The sequence below is a fragment of the Pan troglodytes genome, chromosome 7, assembly GCF_028858775.2.
Source record: "Pan troglodytes isolate AG18354 chromosome 7, NHGRI_mPanTro3-v2.0_pri, whole genome shotgun sequence".
NCBI lineage: Eukaryota > Metazoa > Chordata > Mammalia > Primates > Hominidae > Pan > Pan troglodytes.
The window spans coordinates 89,049,176-89,070,936 of NC_072405.2; the positions used below are offsets into that span (position 1 = coordinate 89,049,176).

Below are 21,761 nucleotides of genomic sequence, written 5' to 3' on the forward strand. Positions count from 1 at the left end.
TAAACCAGAGTGAGATATCACTACACATCTATTAGGATATTTAAAGTAAAAAATAGTGACAACACCAAGTGCTGTCAAGAAGGATGCAGAGAAACTGGATCACTCATACACTGATGAGTATTTAACATGGTATATACATATGATGGAATACTACTCAACCATGAAAGGAATAACTATTGATAGTTCATGCAAAACCTTGAATGAATCTGGGGGGCGGAGAGCCAATCCCCAAAGGTAACATACCGTATGATTCCATTTTTATAATTTTTTTTTGAGACAGGAGTCTTGCCCCAGGCTGAAGTGCAGTAGCTTGATCTTGGCTCACTTCAGCCTCCACCACCTGGGTTCAAGTGATTCTCCTGCCTCAGAAAGGAGATTTCAATAAAATTGTGCTATAGAAAAAAAGTACATGCAGCAAAATTGTGCTTATGTAGTCTGATCTCACAGAATTCCCCTGAGTAGCTGGGATTAGAGGAGCCCACCACCATGCCCGGCTGATTTTTACATTTTTAGTGGAGACAGGGTTTCACCATGTTGGGCAGGTTGGTCTTGAACTCCTGACCTCAGGCGATCCGCCTTCCTCAGCCTCCCAAAGTGCTGGGATTATAGGCATGAGCCACCACACCCAGCTATATAATCTTGAAATGAAAAAAAGTTTCGAAGGAAAGAGCAGATTAGTGGTTACCCATAATTAGGGTGGGAGATGGGTGTGGTTATACAAGGGCATTAAAAGAAATCCTTGTGATGGAACGCTCTGCACCTTGACTGTGGTGGTGAACACACATAAAATTTATAGCATAAATACACATGCACACAAATAAATATAAGTAAAACTGGGGAAATTTGAAAAAGGTCAGTAGAGTATATCAATGTAGAGATCATATATATAGAGAGAGAGAGAGAGTGAGAGAGAGAGAGAGAGACCGGATTTCACTCTGCCATGCAGGCTAGAGTGCAGTGGCGCAATCACAGCTCACTGCAGCCTCAAACTCCTGGGCTCAAGTGACACTCCCACCTCAGCCTCCAGAGTAGCTGCGACCACAGGCACATGTCACCCAACTGGGCTACTTAAAAAAAAAATTGGTGCTCACTTTGGCAGCACATATACTAAAATTGGAATGATACATGGCCCTTGTGCAAGAATGACATGTACATTCATGAAGCAGTCCATATATATATATATATCTATATATAGATATATATGTATTTTTTTTTTTTTTTTTTGGAGACGGAGTCTCGCTCTGTCACCCAGGCTGGAATGCAGTGGTGTGATCTCAGCTCACTGCAACCTCTGCCTCCCCGGTTCAAGTGATTCTCCTGCCTCAGCCTCCTGAGTAGCTGGGACTACAGGCACACACTGCAATGCCTGGCTAATTTTTTGTATTTTAGTAGAGATGGAGTTCCACCGTGTTGCCCAGGCTGGTCGCAAACTCCTGAGCTCAGGCAATCCTCCCGTCTCAGCCTCCCAAAGTGCTGGGATTACAGGCGTGAGCCACCACACCCGGCCAGTTTTTGTATTTTTAGTAGAGATGGGATTTCACCATGTTGGCCAGGCTGGTCTTGAACTCCTGACCTCGGGTGATCCACCCACCTTGGCCTCCCAAAGTGTTGGAATTGCAGGCATGAGCCACTGTGCCCAACCCATATTGTTTTTATAATTATATTTAAAAAAATCTGTAGAGACAGGGTCTTGCTATTTTGACCAGGGTGGTCTCAAACTCCTGGGCTCAAGTGATCCTCCCTCCTTGGCCCCACAAAGTGATGGGATTACAGGGCTGACCACCGCACCCAGCCCAAAGTTGATATCCAGGTTGTGATGACATACCACAATTTCACAAGATGTTATTATTGGGCGAAACTGGGTAAAATTGTGAATAGGCTCTTTATTATTTCTTACAACTGCATGTAAATCTATAATTATCTCAAATTTTCAATTTTTGAACTAAAAAAACTGGTAAAAAGGGATTTGAGGAAATGATATTAACAAGTATGCCAAAAAACATATAAAAGAAATACAAGAAAAATGAATAAAAAGAAAAAAGAAGAAAAAAAATCTCTGAAGAGAATGGGAGTTGAGCGCGGGGGAAGTTAGACTGAAAGCCGGGATACCAGTGAAGAGGCGGCTGCTATGGAGATACCAAATGATGACTGAGACCACGGGGGCTGAGGGGAGAATCACGATGGAGAGGAAGAGAACTGGGGTTGATTTGAGCTCTAGCGTCTAGACCTTCGACACTTGAAAAGAATTTTCCCAGAGAGCTTCCCAAAGGCCCAAATTTGCAAGAATCATGATAACATATAATAAAAATATCAGTATCAATGACATACAATGAAACATTCATCAACATTCCTCTTCCTTTAGTCACAGTGATAAAAAACAAGAACAAGCCGGGCGCCGTGGCTCACGCCTGTAATCCCAGCACTTTAGGAGGCCGAGGCGGGCAGATCACGAGGTCAGGAGATGGAGACCATCCTTGCTAACACGGTGAAACCCAGTCTCTACTAAAAATACAAAAAAAATTAGTCGGGCGTGGTGGCGGGCGCCTGTAGTCCCAGCTACTCGGGAGGCTGAGGCAGGAGAATGGTGTGAACCCGGGAGGCAGAGCTTGCAGTGAGCCGAGATCTCGCCACTGCACTCCAGCCTGGGTGACAGAGTGAGACTCTGTCTTAAAACAACAACAACAACAACAACAACAACAACAACAACAACAAAACACACACAAGAACAAAGTCAAAGTATGAGTGGATTCTGGGCTCTGGAGAGTCTTGTGGGGTCTCACCTTCACTGCCCTCCTTCTCCCCTCCTACTTCTTGTAAATGGAATCTGGCGGCAGATTCCATTCCAGGTCCAAGCAACGGCCTGGACTTTGCCCTTCATTGTTACCTTGAATGACAAGGGGGATAAGGAAGACGGCTAGGGGGGTTTGCTTCCCACTTCCCCAGGAACCCTGGAAATGCACCATCGCATGCATGCCACACCCTCTTCACATCTATGCATCTCCTTTCCACCCATGCCTGAGATTAAATCTCATTCCTTCCGCATGATACACTTTCTGTACAGACCTTGGAGGCACTCTTGGTAGAGATGTTAAATCTCTGAGTATCAAGGGCCTTCTCGCCTGTTGTTTCCATGTGATTGGGACAGTGTTTTTCTCTGGGTGAGATCAAACGACTTACACTAGAAAGGCCTTCAGAATCACAAACAATGATTTAAGAACTAAACAAAGTCCTAGCCCAAAAGATAGGAGACAATTCAAAGAAAGTAAAGAATAATTCTAACACAAATGTGAAAAATAGATAAGTGATAACATACAGAAGATACAACATCTACCTACATTTATTATATTAAAATCACTAAGGATGGGCTAGGCTTGGTGGCTCATGCCTGTAAGCCCAGCATTTTGGTAGGCTGAAGTGGACAGATTGCTTGAGTCCAGGAGTTCAAGACCAGCCTGAGCAACATGGTGAAACCTCACCGCTCCCCCCCAAAAAATACAAAAATTAGCTGAGTGTGGTGGCACGTGTCTGTGGTCCCAGCTACTTGGGAGGCTGAGGTGGGAGGATCTCTTGAGCCCAGAGGAAGAGGTTCCAGTGAGCCACAACCACACCACTGCCCTCCAGCCTGGACAACAGAGTGAGACCCTGTCTCAAAAAAAAAAAAAAAAAAAAAAAAGAAAAGAAAAAGAAAAAGAAAGACAAACAAGGTGCTAAGAATGAACAGAACCAAGCTGTGTAGCTGTAAGATATTATAGATTGTGACTGTTTTCATGTCACCGATTCACAGTGACTTGAATTTCCAGGGAAGTACTAGACATCTGGCCCTTTGTAACTGACGTTGTGGCTTTCTAATACCAGGCCAGAGGAGGGAGATGAGGAGGTCCAGAAGTGTCCTGGTGAAATGCAAAGGATGGTTCAACTCCTGGAGGGTCCAAGTGGCCCTTTCCCAGTTACCTCTCCCGCATTCTCGAGTGATCAGGCACAGAAGACACCAGCTACAAGATAACCAAATCCTTATGAAATCAGGAGGCAAGTTTCACAGGTGCCCCCAAATCAACCTCAAACAGCTGACAGCTAACTTATAGTTTTGGGAGATTTGCAACTAAAATGAAAGTTCAGAAATGAGTCAAGTATCCAGATTCAGAGTGGGATGGAATATCACATTTGGGATGGTGTGGGAGGTGATGGAACTACCAGGAATGAGAATCCTGGGGGAGAATGACTAGAACTAAAAATGAAAATAAAAATAAAACACAAAATCATACTGGGCACCTGAAAATGCAAGATAAAGCTCTAAAAAAAAAAGAGACCATCTATTTGTTTCATGATAACTCACCATTTTGTCTGCTTCTCTATCTCTTGAAAAATGTACTTTTAAAAAGATTTACTTTGTAGCATATATGTGGATGAAATCTTTTCACTGTTTAGGTACCTTACTGAGGGCTGCCGCCTCCTCCTCCTGCTCTTCCCCTCCCTGCCTCCTCCTCCTCGCTTTTCTCTTCTTCTTCGGTCTTTTTGTCCACATAAAACAAAATCATTTAGCCCTCTGTATCCGCAGGTTCCACCAATTGCAGAGGGAAAACACAGTATTTGGCCAGGAGCGGTGGCTCACCTCTGTAAACTCAGCACTTTGGGAGGCTGAGGCAGGAGGATTGCTTGAGTCTAGGAGTTTCAGACCAGCCTGGGCAACACGTGAGACCCTATCTCTTAAAAAAAAAATAACAGAAAGAAGGCTGGGCGTGGCAACACAGTTAGACCCCGTATCTTAAAAACAACAACAACAACAACAAAAAGAAGGCCGGGTGCGGTGGCTGGGATTACATGCCTATAATCCCAGCACTTTGGGAGGCCAAGGCAGGCGGATCACCTAAGGTCAGAAGTTCGAGACAAGCCTGGCCAACATGGTGAAATCCCGTCTCTACTAAAAATACAAAAATTAGCCAGGCATGGTGGCGCGTGCCTGTAGTCCCAGCTACTCAGGAGGCTGAGGCAGGACAATCACTTGAACCTGGGAGGCGGAGGTTGCAGTGAGCCGAGATTGTGCCACTGCACTCCAGCCTGGGTGACAGCGAGAGTGAGACTATGTCTCAAAAATGAAAACAAAAAGAAAAAAGAAAATACAGTATTCGTAGGACATGAAACCTGCAGATATGGCGGACTGACTTTTCACATCCCATAAGGCTGATTAGGGCACCTGATCACCCTTGGATTTTGGAATCTGCAGGGGATCCTGGTACCAATCCTCTGTGGATCCCAAGGGATGACAGTAAATATCACATCTTTCTAAACATTTGGTAAAATCTTAAATAGCCTTATTTCACTCCAAATGCACACACCCTTTCTTTGTGAAGTCTTCCTAAGAGACAGTCTGTGTCATATTCTCTGCCCCACTTCTCCATTAGACAGAAGAGATTTGCTCCTCATGTGACCCCTTCCATGTTCCAGCTGAGAACCGTGAGGGCCTTCTTATCTTTGTATTTCAAAGGTTAGTACAGGGCCTGTCACACAGCTTACTCAATAGCCCTAGCTCAAGAAAACATGTTGAATAAAAAGAATCCAAACAAAAAAAGTACTCAGTAGGGTGAAATTAAGTCATCATGATCATTAGCTCTTCTGGTCACATGATTTGTAAGGCCTGTGACAAAGTTCCAGAAGGCAACACTGGTCTCACTCATGGTTTTATCATCATTCCTATACCTGTTTCTATAAAATATTGTAGAGTCTTCTTTAGCTAGTGCCCAGCCTCAAGATGACGATCTAAGTCTCTGACCACAGCTCAGTTCCAAGAAAGTTTTGGCCAGACTGGTGGAGAATCCTCAAGCCAAAGTCTTTCATTAAAGGCATCTCAAGTCTTCCAGGACTGGCCTGTATTAGTGCCATGTGTGACAGGAACACAATTGGGATCTCGAGGGGCAGCGGCTGGCCTGTCAGTTATGCTCTCCACAGCGGGTCTGAGCACCACAGCTCATCTGTTGAGTTTTGTAAGCTGTTGATTTTACTTTTCATTGTTAGGTTTTCTATTTGGGTCTTTATCAGATCCACAGGTTTTTGCTTCTATTCTAGTTGGTTTCGCTTTCTCAGTTCTTGCTTTTTTTAGGGATGTTATCATTGAGAATTCTTAGCATTCACATTTAGAAATATTTCTCAGACTGTTCTAATTACTTTTATTTCATTAGAAGTGTATTTGGGTTGTTCATATAGTTGGCTTTGTCAATTTAATTTATCCAAAAAATATTTATTGAGCACTTACTATATCAGTATTTTCTTTCTTTCTTTCTCTTTCTTTCTTTCTTTCTATTTTTTTTGAGACGGAGTCTCGCTCTGTCACCCAGGCTGGAGTGCAGTGGCACGATCTCGGCTCACTGCAACCTCTGCATCCCGGGTTCACGCCATTCTCCTGCCTCAGCCTCCCGAGTAACTGGGACTACAGGTGCCTGCCACCACGCCTGGCTAATTTTCTGTATTTGTAGTAGAGACGGGGTTGCACTGTGTTAGCCAGGATGGTCTCGATCTCCTGACCTCATGATCTGCCCGCCTCGGCCTCCCAAAGTGCTGGAATTACAGGTGTGAGCCACCGTGTCCGGCCAGTATTTTCTTTATGTGTTTAGAATCTTTTTTATTTTTAGAGACAGGGTCTCCTCTCTGTTGCCCAGCTTGGAGTAAAGTGGTGTGATCATAGCTCACTGCAGCCTCCAATTCCTTGCTCAAGCCAGCCTCCTGCCTCAGCCTCCCATGTATAAGTAGCTGGGACTACAGGGGTGAGTCACCATGCCCACCTAATTTTAAGAAATTTTGAGAGGCAGGGTCTCGCTATGTTGTCCAGACTAGTCTTAAACTCCTGGCTTCAGGCAATCCTGTCATTTCAGCCTCCCGAGTTGCTGCAATTACAGGTGAGAGGCACAGTGCTTATATTCAGAATTTTTATTTGCAGGCAAATCTAGAGTGGGACATTTCTTTGTCTCTCTCCTTTCCTCCTTCTATCTCTCCCTATACTCTGCTTTTTCTGTTAGGTCAGCTCTATCCAATAGAACTTTCTGCAATGATGGAAGTGTTTTGTATCTGCACTATCCAGTACAGTAGCACTAGCCACATGTGGCTATAGAGTACCTGGAAGATAGCTAATGAGACTGAGAAACTGAATTTTAAATTTTAATTTTAATGAATGTAAATTTGAATGTATGTAGCCACATAAGGCTAGTGGCTACTGTGCTGGTCAGTGTAGGTAGTATTTTAGTAATTGCCTGACTGGGCTCCCTAACCAAGAACCAGAACTTCTATGGGCGGCTGGAGGAAGGGATATTCTAGATCTTGTCATTGGACCAGGGCAGAGGGTGGCTCAATTCCTAGTCTCTGGGCTATGTGTGAGCTCTTTCTAGGAATACATTTTAATATAAACCATGGCCCCAGGTTACAGATTTTGGGAGCCTTCTCTCAGAAACAGTGGATCCCTATCCCAGGCTCTAGCTTTAAGCTGTGGATCTTCCACTGTGTCAGATGGGGCATCTTTCTTCCTCATTATCCCACAAAAATCACACTCTGGCCCGGCCTGCCTTCTCCCAGACCCAAAGCATGTCAGGCTGCATCTTCGTTGTGTCCACTGCTCTAAGTTTTCTTCTCTTTCTGACCCATAGTCATTTACATTTTGTTTTGGGCACAGCCATAACTTTATGGCTTTTTCTTTCTGTGCTTTAACTAATGGTGCAATGTATTTGGAATTCAGAAAGCTAGACTGAATCTGCGAAGTGCTAACAAATGGGATAGAGTTTCAGTATTTTTTAACAGGATGATGGTAATATAGGTAGAAAGGGTCATAAAAGTTAACTATCTTAAGAAGCAGTTTAGAATTTGACTCTTTTGTTATATTTGTATTGTGAAGATGTGAGTGCTGTGGGGAAGTGTGACAAGGCCACTGCTGAAGTCTCCCTGGGTGTGGCCCTCAGCTCTGCAGGGTGGGGCACCTAGGGCTGACAGGCAACTGACACCACCCCAACTTCAAAACCTTCACCATGATGCCAGCAAAGCTTACGCTTCAAACCCATTCACTTGCGCTGGTCCTTTCCAATGCCCTGGAGCAATTTCATATTTGCCAGTTTGTGTTCTTTTCTTTTTCTTTTTCTTTTTTTTTTTTTTAAGACAGGGTCTCGCACTGTCATCCAGGTTGGAGTGCAGTGGTGCAATCATGGCTCACTGTAGCCTCGATCTCCTGGGACTCAAGCAATTCTTCCATCTCAGCCTCCCCAGTAGCTGGAACTATAGGCCTGTGCCAACACACCCGGCTAACTTCTTAAATTTTTTTGTAGAGATGGGGTCTCGCCATGTTGTCCAAGCTGGTCTGGAACTCCTGGGCTCAAGCGATCCACCCACCTTGGTCTTCCAAAGTGCTAGGATTACAGACGTGAGCCACCGCCCCCAGCCTGTGTTCTTTCCTTAAAGACAGCCTCCCTAACTGTAAAAAAAATTTCAGGCTGCACAGACCCTGGATATGCCCCTGCAAAGTACTGAAGGTTAAAGAAAAGTGCAGATTTCCGGTGGAGGAGGTAATTTTCTAGAGTAGTTCTCTGTGGGTATTGAAGTGCTAGGAGGTTGCATTAATCTTCAACATGTTGCTTGGGTTGCTCAGAGAGCCAAGAGAGATGAGATGGTCTTGGTTAGCTCAGGCAGAACAAGTAAATTTCAGAGCTATTCACACCCAACTTCAAAGTGTGTCTATAGTTCCCATGTGTGACCAATTCAGTATGCATCATATCTCTTCCCAACATAATATTTGATTAACTCGGCCCAAAATCTTACTCACTGGCTTTTTCTTTCTTTAAGATTCCATTACTCGCCATCTGCCAGTTTTTAGTTAACATAATTCTTTCTTTGTTAGGGTAAAATATAATAGATTAAATAACAGCTTTCAAGACTCCACCTTAGTTGCCCTTTAATGAAATCTGACTATTCCCTAATCCCCTCAACTTCATATTCACAGGTCATCTTGTAGGGTGGGTTAATCCTATCACCCACTCTACAGATTCACTGTTCCTAATTTAGTTGTCTGAAAGTCATCTTGTTTCCAGTCTCAGGGTAACCTCACTGTCATCTGCATGCGTTGACTGCATACTTAGTGGCAACATGTCATTAACGTCTTGAAACTCTAAGCACAATTTGAAGTTAATAATAGTTATATAATTAAAAATTGGAAACAAGTCTTACAGGGAACAGATATGTAAAAGTCTTCTCTCTTTCCTATATTTACTGGGGAAAACTAGAAGGTCTCAAATCCAGATGAAGCACTTTATATTTCATTATACAGACAGCAAAAGCAGAATAACCACAGACAAGCAGGGCAAGAGAAATATTTTATTCTTCCTCAAGGAACCACTTCAAGTGATATGGATTAATTGTATTGTTAACAATCACTGCTTTAGACACAAGGCACATTTAGTGGAGTACGTAAATAGTAACAGTAGAACATTTGCCTTCAAAGAGCTTAAACCTAGCTCAAGAAGCAAAACTTACAAATGCAACATAATTTTGAACAATCGTTTAAAAAATTATTAGTAATTATAAACAATTATTGGAGATAAGCTAGAAAGGTGAAGCCTGAAAGAAGGAAAATAATAACAAAACCAACAATGATGACTGCCATTTACTGAAGGCCTACTATGAGATGCTCACTAGAGTGGTACTCTTATTTAGTATCTACATTTTACAGATGAAGACATTGATGTTTGAAAAAAAAAGAAATTGAGGTTTTAAGAGGTTGTAGCCAAGATACAGAGTTATGATTTAAACCATTACTCCCAGCCTGGGCAGGGATTTGAGGGAAAGCAATCTAGAGCGAATGAAGTGAACGAAGGCACTCAGGAATGACTAGGCTGACTTAGCTCAAGGGCAGTAAAAAGGAAAGAGGTGGGGTAAACTGGCAGCTGAGAGGAGGAGGGGGCTGGGGGTCCCAGTAAGCTTAGTCCTCTGGAGCTGGTGTGATAAGCTTGTAGAAAGCTACCATGAGGAGTGGTTATCTTGTCATATGGCTTTTTGCAGACCTAGAATCTGAAGACCTAGTGGGAAATGGAATGGTCTTTACAATTAGTATCAGCACTTACAAGAGTCTACACAGATGAAAACCCATCATCTGGGAGGCTGCCTAGACCAACAATAAACAAAGGTATAAGCCAGATAGTAAAGTTTGGTATAAGGGCTAGGAGTGCAACAAACAGGGTGGTAACAGAGTAACTGGGGTGGGGGAACCAAGTTCAGACAGGGAGTTGTATAGACAGGAATAGCGGTCCAATAATGCTCTTTTCAGCCACTCCTAGTCGCACTAAAATAGCAACTCATGGAGTATTATGTATATATTTCAAATGTATGTATGTATATATTTCAAAATTACATGAAACTACAAAGATGTCTAATATCGTGTTTGCTTTTGTAAAACTAACTATAAGGAATGTGCCCTTGAAGAACATAAAAAAGTATATAAACTTAATTCAAAGTCTATGATTTTGTAGGGAAGTTTCTAGTTGGAAGAAAATATTATTTGAAACAGCTTTTAAAAATTTTTCCTTTTTTTTTTTTTTTTTTGAGACAGAGTCTTACTCTGTCACCCAGGCTAGAGTGCAATGGCATGATCTTGGCTCACTGCAACCTCCGCCTCCCGGGTTCAAGTGATTCTCGTGCCTCAGCCTCCTGAGTAGCTAGGACTACAGGTGCATGCCATGATGCCCAGCTAATTTTTTGTATTTTTAGTAGATACAGGGTTTCACCATATTGGCCAGGCTGCTCTTGAACTCCCGACCTCAGGTGATCCGCCCACCTCAGCCTCCCAAAGTGCTGGAATTACAGATGTGAGCCACTGCACCCAGTGTACATTTTTTATTTTAAAAAATACAGAGATAGGGGTCTTGCTATGTTGCCCAGGCTGCTCTCGAATTACTGGCCTCATACAGTCTTCCCACCTCGGCCACCCAAAGTGCTAGGATTACACTTGTGAGCCACCATGCCCATCTTGAATGCATTTTGAGAGATATAGAGAATCATAGTTTTATAAGGCAATGTTTTCTCTTTTGGTTCGTCTTTTCTTTTCTTTTCTTTTTTTTTTGAGACAGGGTGTCATTCTGTCCTCTGTCACCCAGGCTGGAGTGCAGTGACATGATCACGGCTCACTGCAGCCTTGACCTCCTAGGCTCAAACAATTCTTCCACCTCAGTCTCCCAAGTAGCTGGAGGCGTGCACCACCATGCCTGGCTAACTTTTTTTTTTACTTTTTGTAGAGACAGTGTCTGGCCATGTTGACCAGGCTGGCCTCAAATTCCTGGGTTCAAGTGATCCTCCCGCCTCCCAAAGTGTTGAGATTACAGGTGTGAGCCACTATACCTGGCCAAGGCAATGTTTTTATTTCAAAATACAGACACACAGGGCTGGGCGCAGTGGCTCACGCCTGTAATCCCAGCACTTTGGGAGGCTGAGGCAGGTGGATCATGAGGTCAGGAGATCGAGACCATCCTGGCTAACATGGTGAAATCCTTGTCTCTACTAAAAATACAAAAAAATTAGCCGGGTATGGTGGCGGGCGCCTGTAGTCCCAGCTACTCGGGAAGCTAAGGCAGGAGAATGGCGTGAACCTGGGAGGCGGAGCTTGCAGTGAGCCGAGATCACGCCACTACACTCCAGCCTGGGCGACAGAGCCAGACTCCGTCTCAAACAAACAAACAAACAAAAATACAGACACAGAGTTTGAAAACTGCTGGCTTCACTAGAATAATTGTTAGTGGAGGTTGTGTTGTCAAAGAATGATCCCAGGGGTATCTGAAATTTCTACAAACTCCAGAAAAGTCAGGTGCCCCTACAGCATGTGGCCTGAAAGAAATTATCTTCCCAAAAGCAGAAGTATCTCAGATGTGTGATACTGGGCATCCCCATACTCAGAGAGCACAACACGAAAGGTTATAGTTTTTAAACTCATGAGTAAGTCAACAGGATTTCCTTATTTTTTTCTCTTACTAAAATGATAAAAATACAACAGGAAAAAAAATTTATTGAAAGCCGGATTGGCTGGGCATGGTGGCCTATAATCCCAGCACTTTAGGAGGCCTGGGCAGGAGGATCGCTTGACCAGGAATTCCAGATGAGCCTGGGCAACATAGTGAGACCCCTCCAATCTCTACAGAAAAAAATTTTTTTTAATGAGCCAGGTGAAGTGGCACCCTTCTGTAGTCCCGGCTGCTTAGGAGGCTGAGGTGAGAGGATTGCTTGAGCCCAGAAGTTTGAGGTTGCAGGGGGCTATGATTGCAGCACTGCACTCCAGCCTGGGAGACAGAGTGAGAACCCATTTCTAAGAAAAAACAAAGTAAGCGAGCAAGCAAGCAAGAAAGAAAGCAAGTGAAAAAGCAGGATTCATGGACTCCAAACTCCCTAGATCCCCTTGGCTGAAAGCCTTCCTTGTACCACTAATTACATTAAATGCTGGACATGCAAGTTGGACAATACATATTCCCTCTTGGGGATTAGCTTAGTGTAAAAGAGACATAAGAAAAAACAATTACAGGCTGGGTGTGGTAGCTTACACCTGTAATCCAAGCACTTTAGGAGGCCAAGCGGGTGGATCCCTTGAGCTCAGGAGCTCGAGACCAGCCTGGACAGTATAGCAAAACCCTGTCTCTAAAAAATATACAAAAATTAGCCGGGCATGGTGGCGCGTGCCTGTAATCCCAGATACTCGGGAGGCTGAACCACAAGAATCTCTTGAATCCAGGATATTACAGTGAGCTGAGATCAGGCCACTGCACTCCAGCCTGGGCAACAAAGTGAGGCTCTGTCTCAAACAAAAAAAAAAGAAAAGAAAGAAAAAGAAAAAATTACAATGGTATTTGCACTTGTTTGGTTGTGGATTGTGCAATGAAAACAGAGGCCCAAAAGATTCTCTTTTCTCATTGTTGTTAATGTATTTATTAATATGTTTAATTTATTGGATTTTTTTAAATAAATGATGAATGCCCTTTAAACAAGTTCAATGATACAGAGATGTAGAAACAATTAATAATCTCTGTAGAAATCCTTATTACCCTCCAGGCCCAGAGATATGCCACTTATGTCATGAAGCTGTTCATCCCAGGCTCTTTTGGATGCTTATGACACTTCGTAGCACTCATATGACACTTTAAGTGACATAGGAACTTGGGATCTTTGAGGACAATTGAAAGCATCAAAGGTATTCAGCAGCCAGGTGCGGTGGCTCACGCCTGTAATCTTAGCACTTTGGGAGGCAGGCGAATCACTTGAGGTCAGGAGTTTGAGACCAGCCTGGTCAACATGGTGAAGCCCCGTCTCTACTAAAAATACAAAAATTAGCTGGGCGTGGCGATGCTCGCCTGTAAGTCCCAGCGACCTGGGAGGCTGAGGCCTGGGAGGCAGAGGTTGCAGTGAGCTGAGACTGTGCCACTGCACTCCAGCCTGGGCGGCAGAACAAGACTCTGTCTGAAATAAAATAAAAAAAAAAGGAATTCAGATCGTGACAAGTAATCCATAAGGTTCACACATGAGAACGTTAAGAGAAAAGAATGGAAAACCAGGGTGGGAGCGTGGGACCTGGAGTTCCAGGTCAAGGACTCTAGACTCTATCCCATGTGGCGTTTCAGTGGACTATCCACATAAATAAGCACTGCTCTAGAATGGCAATGGTGCATAGCTTTGGAGTAGGCAGAGCGGAGACTGGGAGAGCTGGAAGGATAGTCAGGAATAAGAGGTTATTGAGGCCTAGGTCCTGGCAGCAGCAATGAAATGAAAAATGATTTGACAGCCTGTGCAATATAGTGAGACCCCTGTCTCTACAGAAAAAAAAATTGACCAGGCACAGTGTCTCAGGCCAGGTGCTCCCAGCACTTTGGGAGGTCATGCAGGAGGATCTCTTGATCCTAGGAATTCAAGACAGGCCTGGGCAACATAGGGAGACCCTATTTCTAAAAAAAAATTAAAAAATAAAAATTAAATTAAAAAAATTAGCCAGGAGTGGTAATACCTGCTGTAGTCCCAGCCATTCAGCAGGCTGAGGTGGGAGGACCATTTGAGCCCCTAAGGTCAAGGCTGCAGTGAGCTGTGATCATGCTAATGCACTCCAGCGTGGGCAGCAACAGAGAGAGACCCTGTCTCAAAAACAAACAAACAAACAAAAAACAGTGATGTGAAACATGGGGCAGAGTCAGCAGAACTTCATCAGTGATTTGGATGTGAGTATGGGAGAGATTAGGAACCTCTCATTACTCTGTGGTTGGGTGGAGAAGGAATAGTGGCAAAAATTAATGAGAACTCAAGAGGAAGACTGGTTTGGGGAGGAAGATGGTAAGTCTGGATTGGGTTTTATTGCCTGTAAGATGCTAGTAGGTCATGAAAGTGGAACTATCGAGTTCCTTGCTAAGGTGTGGTCCGCAGAGCAGCAGCATGTGATCCCCCAGGAACGTGTTAAAAATGCGGTGCTCGAGACAGCTGGCCTGCTGAATCAAATCTGCGTCATAAACCTGCACTTGTTAAACCCTGGTCTCTGACTTAGCATCACACTGCTGAGGAAATCACCAAACTTCCTATACTCTGGTCATTAAAGCTTCTAGGATTTTTTTTTTTTTTTTTTTGAGACAGAGTCTTACTCTGTCACTCAGGCTGGAGTGCAGTTGCACAATCTCAGCTCACTGCAGCCTCAACTTCTCAGGCTCAAGAGATCCTCTCACTTCGGCCTCCCGAGTTGCTAAGACTCGGTTAATTTTTTGTACTTTTGTAGAGACAGGGGTCTTGCCATGTTGCCCAGGCTGGTCTTGAACTCCTTGGCTCAAGCGATCCACCCCACCCGCCTCGGCTTCCCAAAGTGCTGGGATTACAGGCATAAGCCACTGTGCCCAGCCAGCTTCTAGTATTTAGGGTGTGTTTTGCAGATGTGGTTACTGCAAAGGAGCTGCAGAAGAAATAGATTTGTAAAGTTTGCATGAGATCCTTTAAAAAATTCTGCCTGCAGGCTGGATGCAGTGGCTCACGCCTATAATCCCAGCACTTTGGGAGGCCGAGGCAGGCAGATCACCTGAGGTCAGGAGTTCGAGACCAGCATGGCAAACATGGTGAAACCCCAACTCTACTAAAAATACAAAAATTAGCCAGGTGTGTGGCAGGCACCTGTAATCCCAGCTACTCAGAAGGCTGAACCAGGAGAATCACTTGAACCCGGGAGGCGGAGGTTGCAGTGAGCCAAGATCGTGCCACTGCGCTCCAGCCTAGGTGACAGAGCGAGACTCCATCTCAAAAAAAAAAAAAAAAAAAAAAAAAAAATTCGGCCTGTAAAGGCTACCCAAGGCAAAGGACACCTGTGGACCATGCATACAGCTGGGCCATAGCTGCTGACTCATCTGCCTGATGCAGCACTCAGTTGCTCTGTATTTCACACATTTTTCTCTGTATTTAAGAGCAGCTATAATAACATCAAAGAGAAAATTACTTATAGAAGTTTTAAAGAACATGTCAAATTTTAAGAATTTACATATAGATATTAAATAATAAGTGAGAATTTGGGTAGACTAGCATAATTATAAAATGAATATCTTACTCTCAAAACTCTTCATGTTTTAAATATGATGTTTTCATCTTAATTGCAAAAGTCTGTTCCTAAAACTCACCACAAAACAGACATCTATGTGTGAGAAATCATTTCCCAGTCTCACAAAGAAAAAAATCATAACTATGACATTTTCTAATATGTGGTTTATACAAATGCATAGACAATCCTTTCCTTTCCTGTTTGTTCCTTTTTTAAAATCAGATATATACAGATACTATAGTATAGTATAGTACACACTATACTATACTATAGTATAGTACACACTATACTATAGTATAGTATAGTACACACTGTACTATACTATAGTATAGTACACACTGTACTATACTCGCTCAATGCAACCTCTGCCTCCCGGGTTCAAGCAATTCTCATGCCTCAGCCTCTCGAGTAGCTGGGACTACAGGCATGCGCCACCACGCCCAGCTAATTTTTGTATTTTTAGTAGAGATGGGGTTTCACCATCTCGGCCAGGCTGGTCTCGAACTCCTGACCTCAAGTGATCTGCCCGCCTCAGCCTCCCAAAGTGCTGGGATTACAGGCGTGAGCCACCATACCCGGCCAACACACATTTCTGGATGTTAAAATTTAATCGAAATCCTCAACAAGAGGGAAAAAATCAGAAGTGACTTTCATTTGTAGAATGTGCAAAAGCAATATGTTTACCAATGGTGGGGTGGGGGGGCCTTGTAAAATGATCTGTAAATAAAATGTTCCTACTCCATGGACTGCTTAAATCAGAATCAGAATTATTAGGATGAACCACAGGAAACTCCCATTTTCATAGGTCAAACTGGTCAATTATTGGTCAAATATTGGCAGTTTTATATGGTTCAGCCTCTACTGTAATTAAGCGGTTGCTTATGTGTCACCCTATGCAGTAACTAGACAATAAAGTAGAAAGCAAAGCAAACGGTGTACAAGTAGGATTTTTTTCTTTCATGTGGTTGGTTTTCAATGTTGTACTGCCTCTGTAATGCTGTTGCTTCACTGACTTTCTTAATGATAACTCTGTAACTTGACTGCCAAGAAAGAAACTCAATTGTGATGAGCCATTGGTTACAGTGCCCTTGTCTGATAATTGCTCCAATCATCAGAAAAGAGTTGACAGATAGTGTGACAGGATGGAAATCAGCCCCACAGGAAAAACATTTCTTGTTTTTTTCTTTAGCTTACTGGAAATGTACATATGATGTCTCCGCTTGCTGATTATGCCTTCTTTGTACTGAAACTCTAAAAACCTAAAATGCAAAGACCTAAGGGTAAAAGGCTATCTCACTGTTTCAAATCTGTTGCCAAAAAAAGCTGACCTGACACAAATAAGAAGCAAACTATGTTTATGTTCAAAATGTCTTATTTCATGTAATCAAATTTGGAATGCATGGCTAATTCATGCCTCTTGCCTTAGGGCTGATTTTGTATCACGACAATGTAATGAGAAGAATAAATTATCCAACAATTATAGGGAAAAAATAATGTTATCTGGGAGTTTTTAAAGGAGATAATATATACCTCACATTTTAAATTATTTTATAAAACCTTAAGTAGTCAAACAAGGGCCAGGAAAATCATCCAAGTGAATTATTTCCAAGTTTAAAAAAATTAAAAGAATGAACAGGAAATTAAAAATGGGTGCCATGGTTTAGTGGTTACATTATTACAATACCTTAAAAATAGCACAGTGATGGACATATAATAAACATTCAAGAATTGTAACAACTGTTATTATTACTACTATCACTACTAACACCAACATTACCATGACTATTAATAATATTATTGACCAGGTAGAGTTGCCTTTGAAATAATAGTTTCACTTATTTTATTTCTATGTATTTCAAAAAGTGTCAATTTGGTTACAGATTTCTTTAGTTAGATCAAGAGTAAAGATGTTTTATTCTGCAATAAATTACAAAATTAAATATGTATGCAATGCCTAATCTTATACGGTGCTATAGTAAACATTAATATAATTTGTACAAAATTGGCATCTAAAAATCTGGATTTGAGTGTGGGTTCTTTTACTAATGGTTAACCACAGAGAAGTTGCTTAAAGTCTATGAAACTTAGTTTTCTTATCTGTAAAATAGGGCTAATTATAGTAGCAATAATAATAGCTAACGGTTGGGATATAATGCTTCCTATGTGCGAGGGAATTTTCTAAGAATTTTATATACATTAACTCACTTGCTAATACTTCCCATAATGCCTAGCATTAATTTAGTAAAAGAAGATTGAGCTGTCAGTCTCCATTTGCCTTCCACCACTGGCCCTTCTCCGCCAGGAAGCTGACTCCTGCAAATAGATCACTTGGGCTTCCTTGACACCTGACTTTCAGTTGGATTCAGACAGAGGAAGGTACCAACAGGAGATTAGAAGGTAGCAGGAGACAGAGGCAGAGCTATGTCTCTCCCTTTGCTCCCTGAGCTAGCAACTCTATTCTAATGTTTGTGTTTGAGGAGGGAGAGCGATCCCTAAGACTAGACCTCTCGCCAAACAGCCTGGAAACATAGGTCCTCTTCTAACTGGACTCAGTAAACACAACATCCTTTTTTTGCCTCTTTATGCCCAGGGTGGTAAACACTTCCTGCTGTTGCTAGTTTCTTGGTACCTAAACACCCCTCTCTCGTACCCTTATCATAGCTAGGTAAGTAGTTCCTTCATTAAAGTATCTTGATTTGACCCGTATGAGGGGGAATACTCTTTCTTGCTGGGACCCTGACTTTTTTAGGGACTGCATATTTTAGTATTTCAGTCAACTACTTGTTACTCAATATAATGGTAACAAGAGTTTTTTTTTTTTTAATGAATCAGTATGTCAGGGAATATAATTTTGCTTTTCAATAGTTTAAGAAACCAAATGTTTCTAACTTGAACGAGTTCACTATTTTTTTTAATAAACAAACAAAAAATCTTTCATTTGGTTCACACTTCAGGGAAAGGATATTTTAGATTCAGTTTAGTTTCGGAGCATAACCAATTAGCCTGGTATATCCCAGTTAAATGGTTCATGGTTTGGTTTGGTTCAGGTTAAGCATAAAACCCTGACATTGTGGAAAAGGTCAGTTGGAATATATGTGTTTCCCTGAGTGGGACAAATGCACACTCTAATTATGGGGATATATTCCTAGGATGGTAGAAACTTAATGTCATCCTAGTAATAAAATTATTCTCAGTTAAGTGAATGGCTCATCAACCACTGGCGTTCTTAATGTGTGTGGTTCAGCTTCCCAAACAAAATCAGTAATAAGGCGTGGCAGAGAGCACCTGTAGTCCCAGCTACCAAGAGGCTCAGGTAGCAGCCTCTTGGATTTATTGAGCCCAGGTGTTCAAGACCAGCCTGGGCAACATAGCAAGACTCCCTCTCATTAAAACAATCAACAGCAAACCATGTACACCTCTTTTCTAAGTGCTTCTCCACCCTCCACCCTCCACCTTCTCCCCTTAAATTAATTCCTTTCCAATTAGATTTGTCTTCCTCAAAGTATGGGCCCCAGACAATCTGGGATTTGTCAGAAATGCAAATTCTTAGGCTCCACTGCAGATCTTCTACTAAATGAGAAATTCTGGGTTAGGGCCCAGCAATCTGTGGCTTAACAAGCCCTCCAGGTGACTATAATGCACTATAATGTTTGAAAACCACTCAGTTACATGTTTCTTGAAGTCAAATCCTATCTATCTAGTATTTCTGTGTTGGAATTGGGTTCCACTCAAAGATCATGCTGATATTATTAATTTCATGTGTGTGTGAGTGACAAAATAACAGGGACAATTGATGGCATGCCCAAAGACATACGTGTTTGAACTCCAGAGCTAAGATTCCTAACCGCTAAGCTAGAATGCTCCCCTAAAGGCTGCACAGAAGCAATAATGAAACCCATGCAAAACTCAAGGAAAAACTAGTCGCATAAACTTTTTAACCCTCAAACACCCGTAATCTGATGATGCAGTATCTATTTATGATAATACATATTTGCTTCATTATTTTTATCCAGTTGAAAAGGCCAAGATGTAATTTTACTAATACACATCTAAATTTTCAAGCACAAGTTCCTGGTTACCCTGTAACTAAATAACTTTTCACATTTTGGCTATTGAAAGCCAGTTTCTTTGCTTAATGAAAACCAGGCAAAGCTGCACACATACAGTGCAGCTACAGTCTGTGATAAAGCCATGGACACCTCGTTCCGAGCATTCCAAATGTGTTTAATTGTATCTTTTGGCTTTCATATTTCTTTTTTCTAGGACAATAGGTCTGTTTTAGTTACATATTTTTTTTGCCTGAAGTCAGATCTCACAGCTTCCGGTGAAAGGCACAAAATGGTCAGGAAGAGCAGGGTTGGAGGTGGGTGGGAGTTGATTTCTAATCTAGGGATTCCCTTAGTCGGAAGCTAATGATGATTCACAACGCAGGCACATCTTTAATCTCACAATGAATAATGTATAATGGTTTACAGAAAGATTTAATAAAAGATCCCTATGTTCCAAAGCAAGTAATTTGGGAGTTATGCTAGTTCCTCCCTCTCTCGCCCCCAAACACAATCTGTCACCAAGCCCTACTGATTCTAGCTGCCAAACCATTCTCAAACCTGTTTTATCCTTTCCATTCTCATTACAACTGCCTTAATTTAGGACCTAGACTCTTAATTGGACTTCCTTTCTCTTGCTCCCTTTTGCTTCATTGTCATGCCAACTACAAAAACTTTTCTTAATATCATATCGCTTCCCTATTTTAAATGTCTCCAACACCCACCCGATTAAGTCATTAGCAGGCATACCTCCTACCTCATCTTGTTGCTCAATCAATATTCTAGCAATTTGCTGTACAAGCCAATCTGTTTCATACCTTCTAGGCTTTGCTTTCCAGCCATTTCCTCTGCCTGGAATTCCCTTTCTCCTATGCCAAGAGGGAAATACATTATATTTTCTTCAACATCCAGCTCAAAGGCCACCTCCTCTAGGGAGTCTTCCTGGTTCCATGACCAGAAATTTCTCCATCCCTTGCCATCCCTGTGCCTTGTACGTAATCTCATAATCCTTCACATAATTATCATTATTTTAACAATTTTTTTTTTCTTGAGATGGAGTCTTGCTCTGTCCCCGGGGCTGGAGTGCAGTGGCGCGATCTTGGCTTGGTGCAAACTTCGCCTCCTGGGTTCAAGTGATTCTCCTACCTCAGCCTCCTGAGTAGCTGGGCTTGCAGCGCCAGCCACCACACCCGGCTAATTTTTGTATTTTTAGTAGAGACAGGGTTTCACCATGTTGGCCAGGCTAGTTTTGCACTCCTGACCTCAAGTGATCTGCCCGCCTCAGCCTAAGTGCTGGGATTACAGGTGTGAGCCACCATGCCCCGCCCATCACATAATTATTTTAGCTACTTATTTATATGTCTTGTTTAATGTGAATTTCCGGACAGTTCCACACAAGGCCTGACGTAAAATAGGTACACATAATTTAAGAAATAATTGCATTCATCAATACCACATAGTATGTTAAATGATATCAGACACGATACAACTGGAAAAGTTTTGCGTCTCATGCAAATGTTCTGAAGAGCCAGATAGTTGAAGTTGAATGATACAGCTTTACCACCTGTCACCTGCAGCAGTTGCTTATTCTTGTCTTTACTTACAGAGTAAGAGAAAAAATTGTTTTAACTACCATAAAAATCTTCCTATTCCTGAAATTATATCTGTACAACATAAAGGAATCATAAAGAAAAGCCAGCTGAGCACCTACTTTTGCCTTATTCTGTTCTAATTACATGTTTTAGGGTGTCTAACCCTGGTATGTCTAGGTGTATCTAAGAATTTTGATTTTGAAGATGCACTTGAACTGACCACGTTATTAGGCATAACCACTAACCTCAAAAGTCAAAGTGTAGCATGGGCATGGTGACTCATGCCTGTAATCCCAGCACTTCGGAAGGCCAAGGCGAGGGTATTGCTTGAGACCAGGAGTTTGAGATCAGCCAGGGTGAGACCCTCTCTCTTCAAAAAATTAAAAGAAAAATTAGCCAATGTGGTGGCATATGCCTATAGTCCCAGCTACTCAGGAGGCTGAGGTGGGAGGATTTCTTGTGTCCAGAAGGTAGAGGCTGCAGTGAACCATGATTGCACCACTGCACTCCAGTCTGGGCAACAGGGTGAGACCCTGTATCAAAAAAAACAAACAGGCCAGGTGCAGTGGC

General features: G+C 42.4%; 1 pseudogene; it reads left to right on the top strand.

The window, feature by feature from the left end:
- The first annotated feature begins 1,083 nt into the window (after positions 1-1,083).
- On the top strand, positions 1,084-1,177 carry LOC112204259 (U6 spliceosomal RNA; annotated as a pseudogene).
- Positions 1,178-21,761: the final 20,584 nt, after the last annotated feature.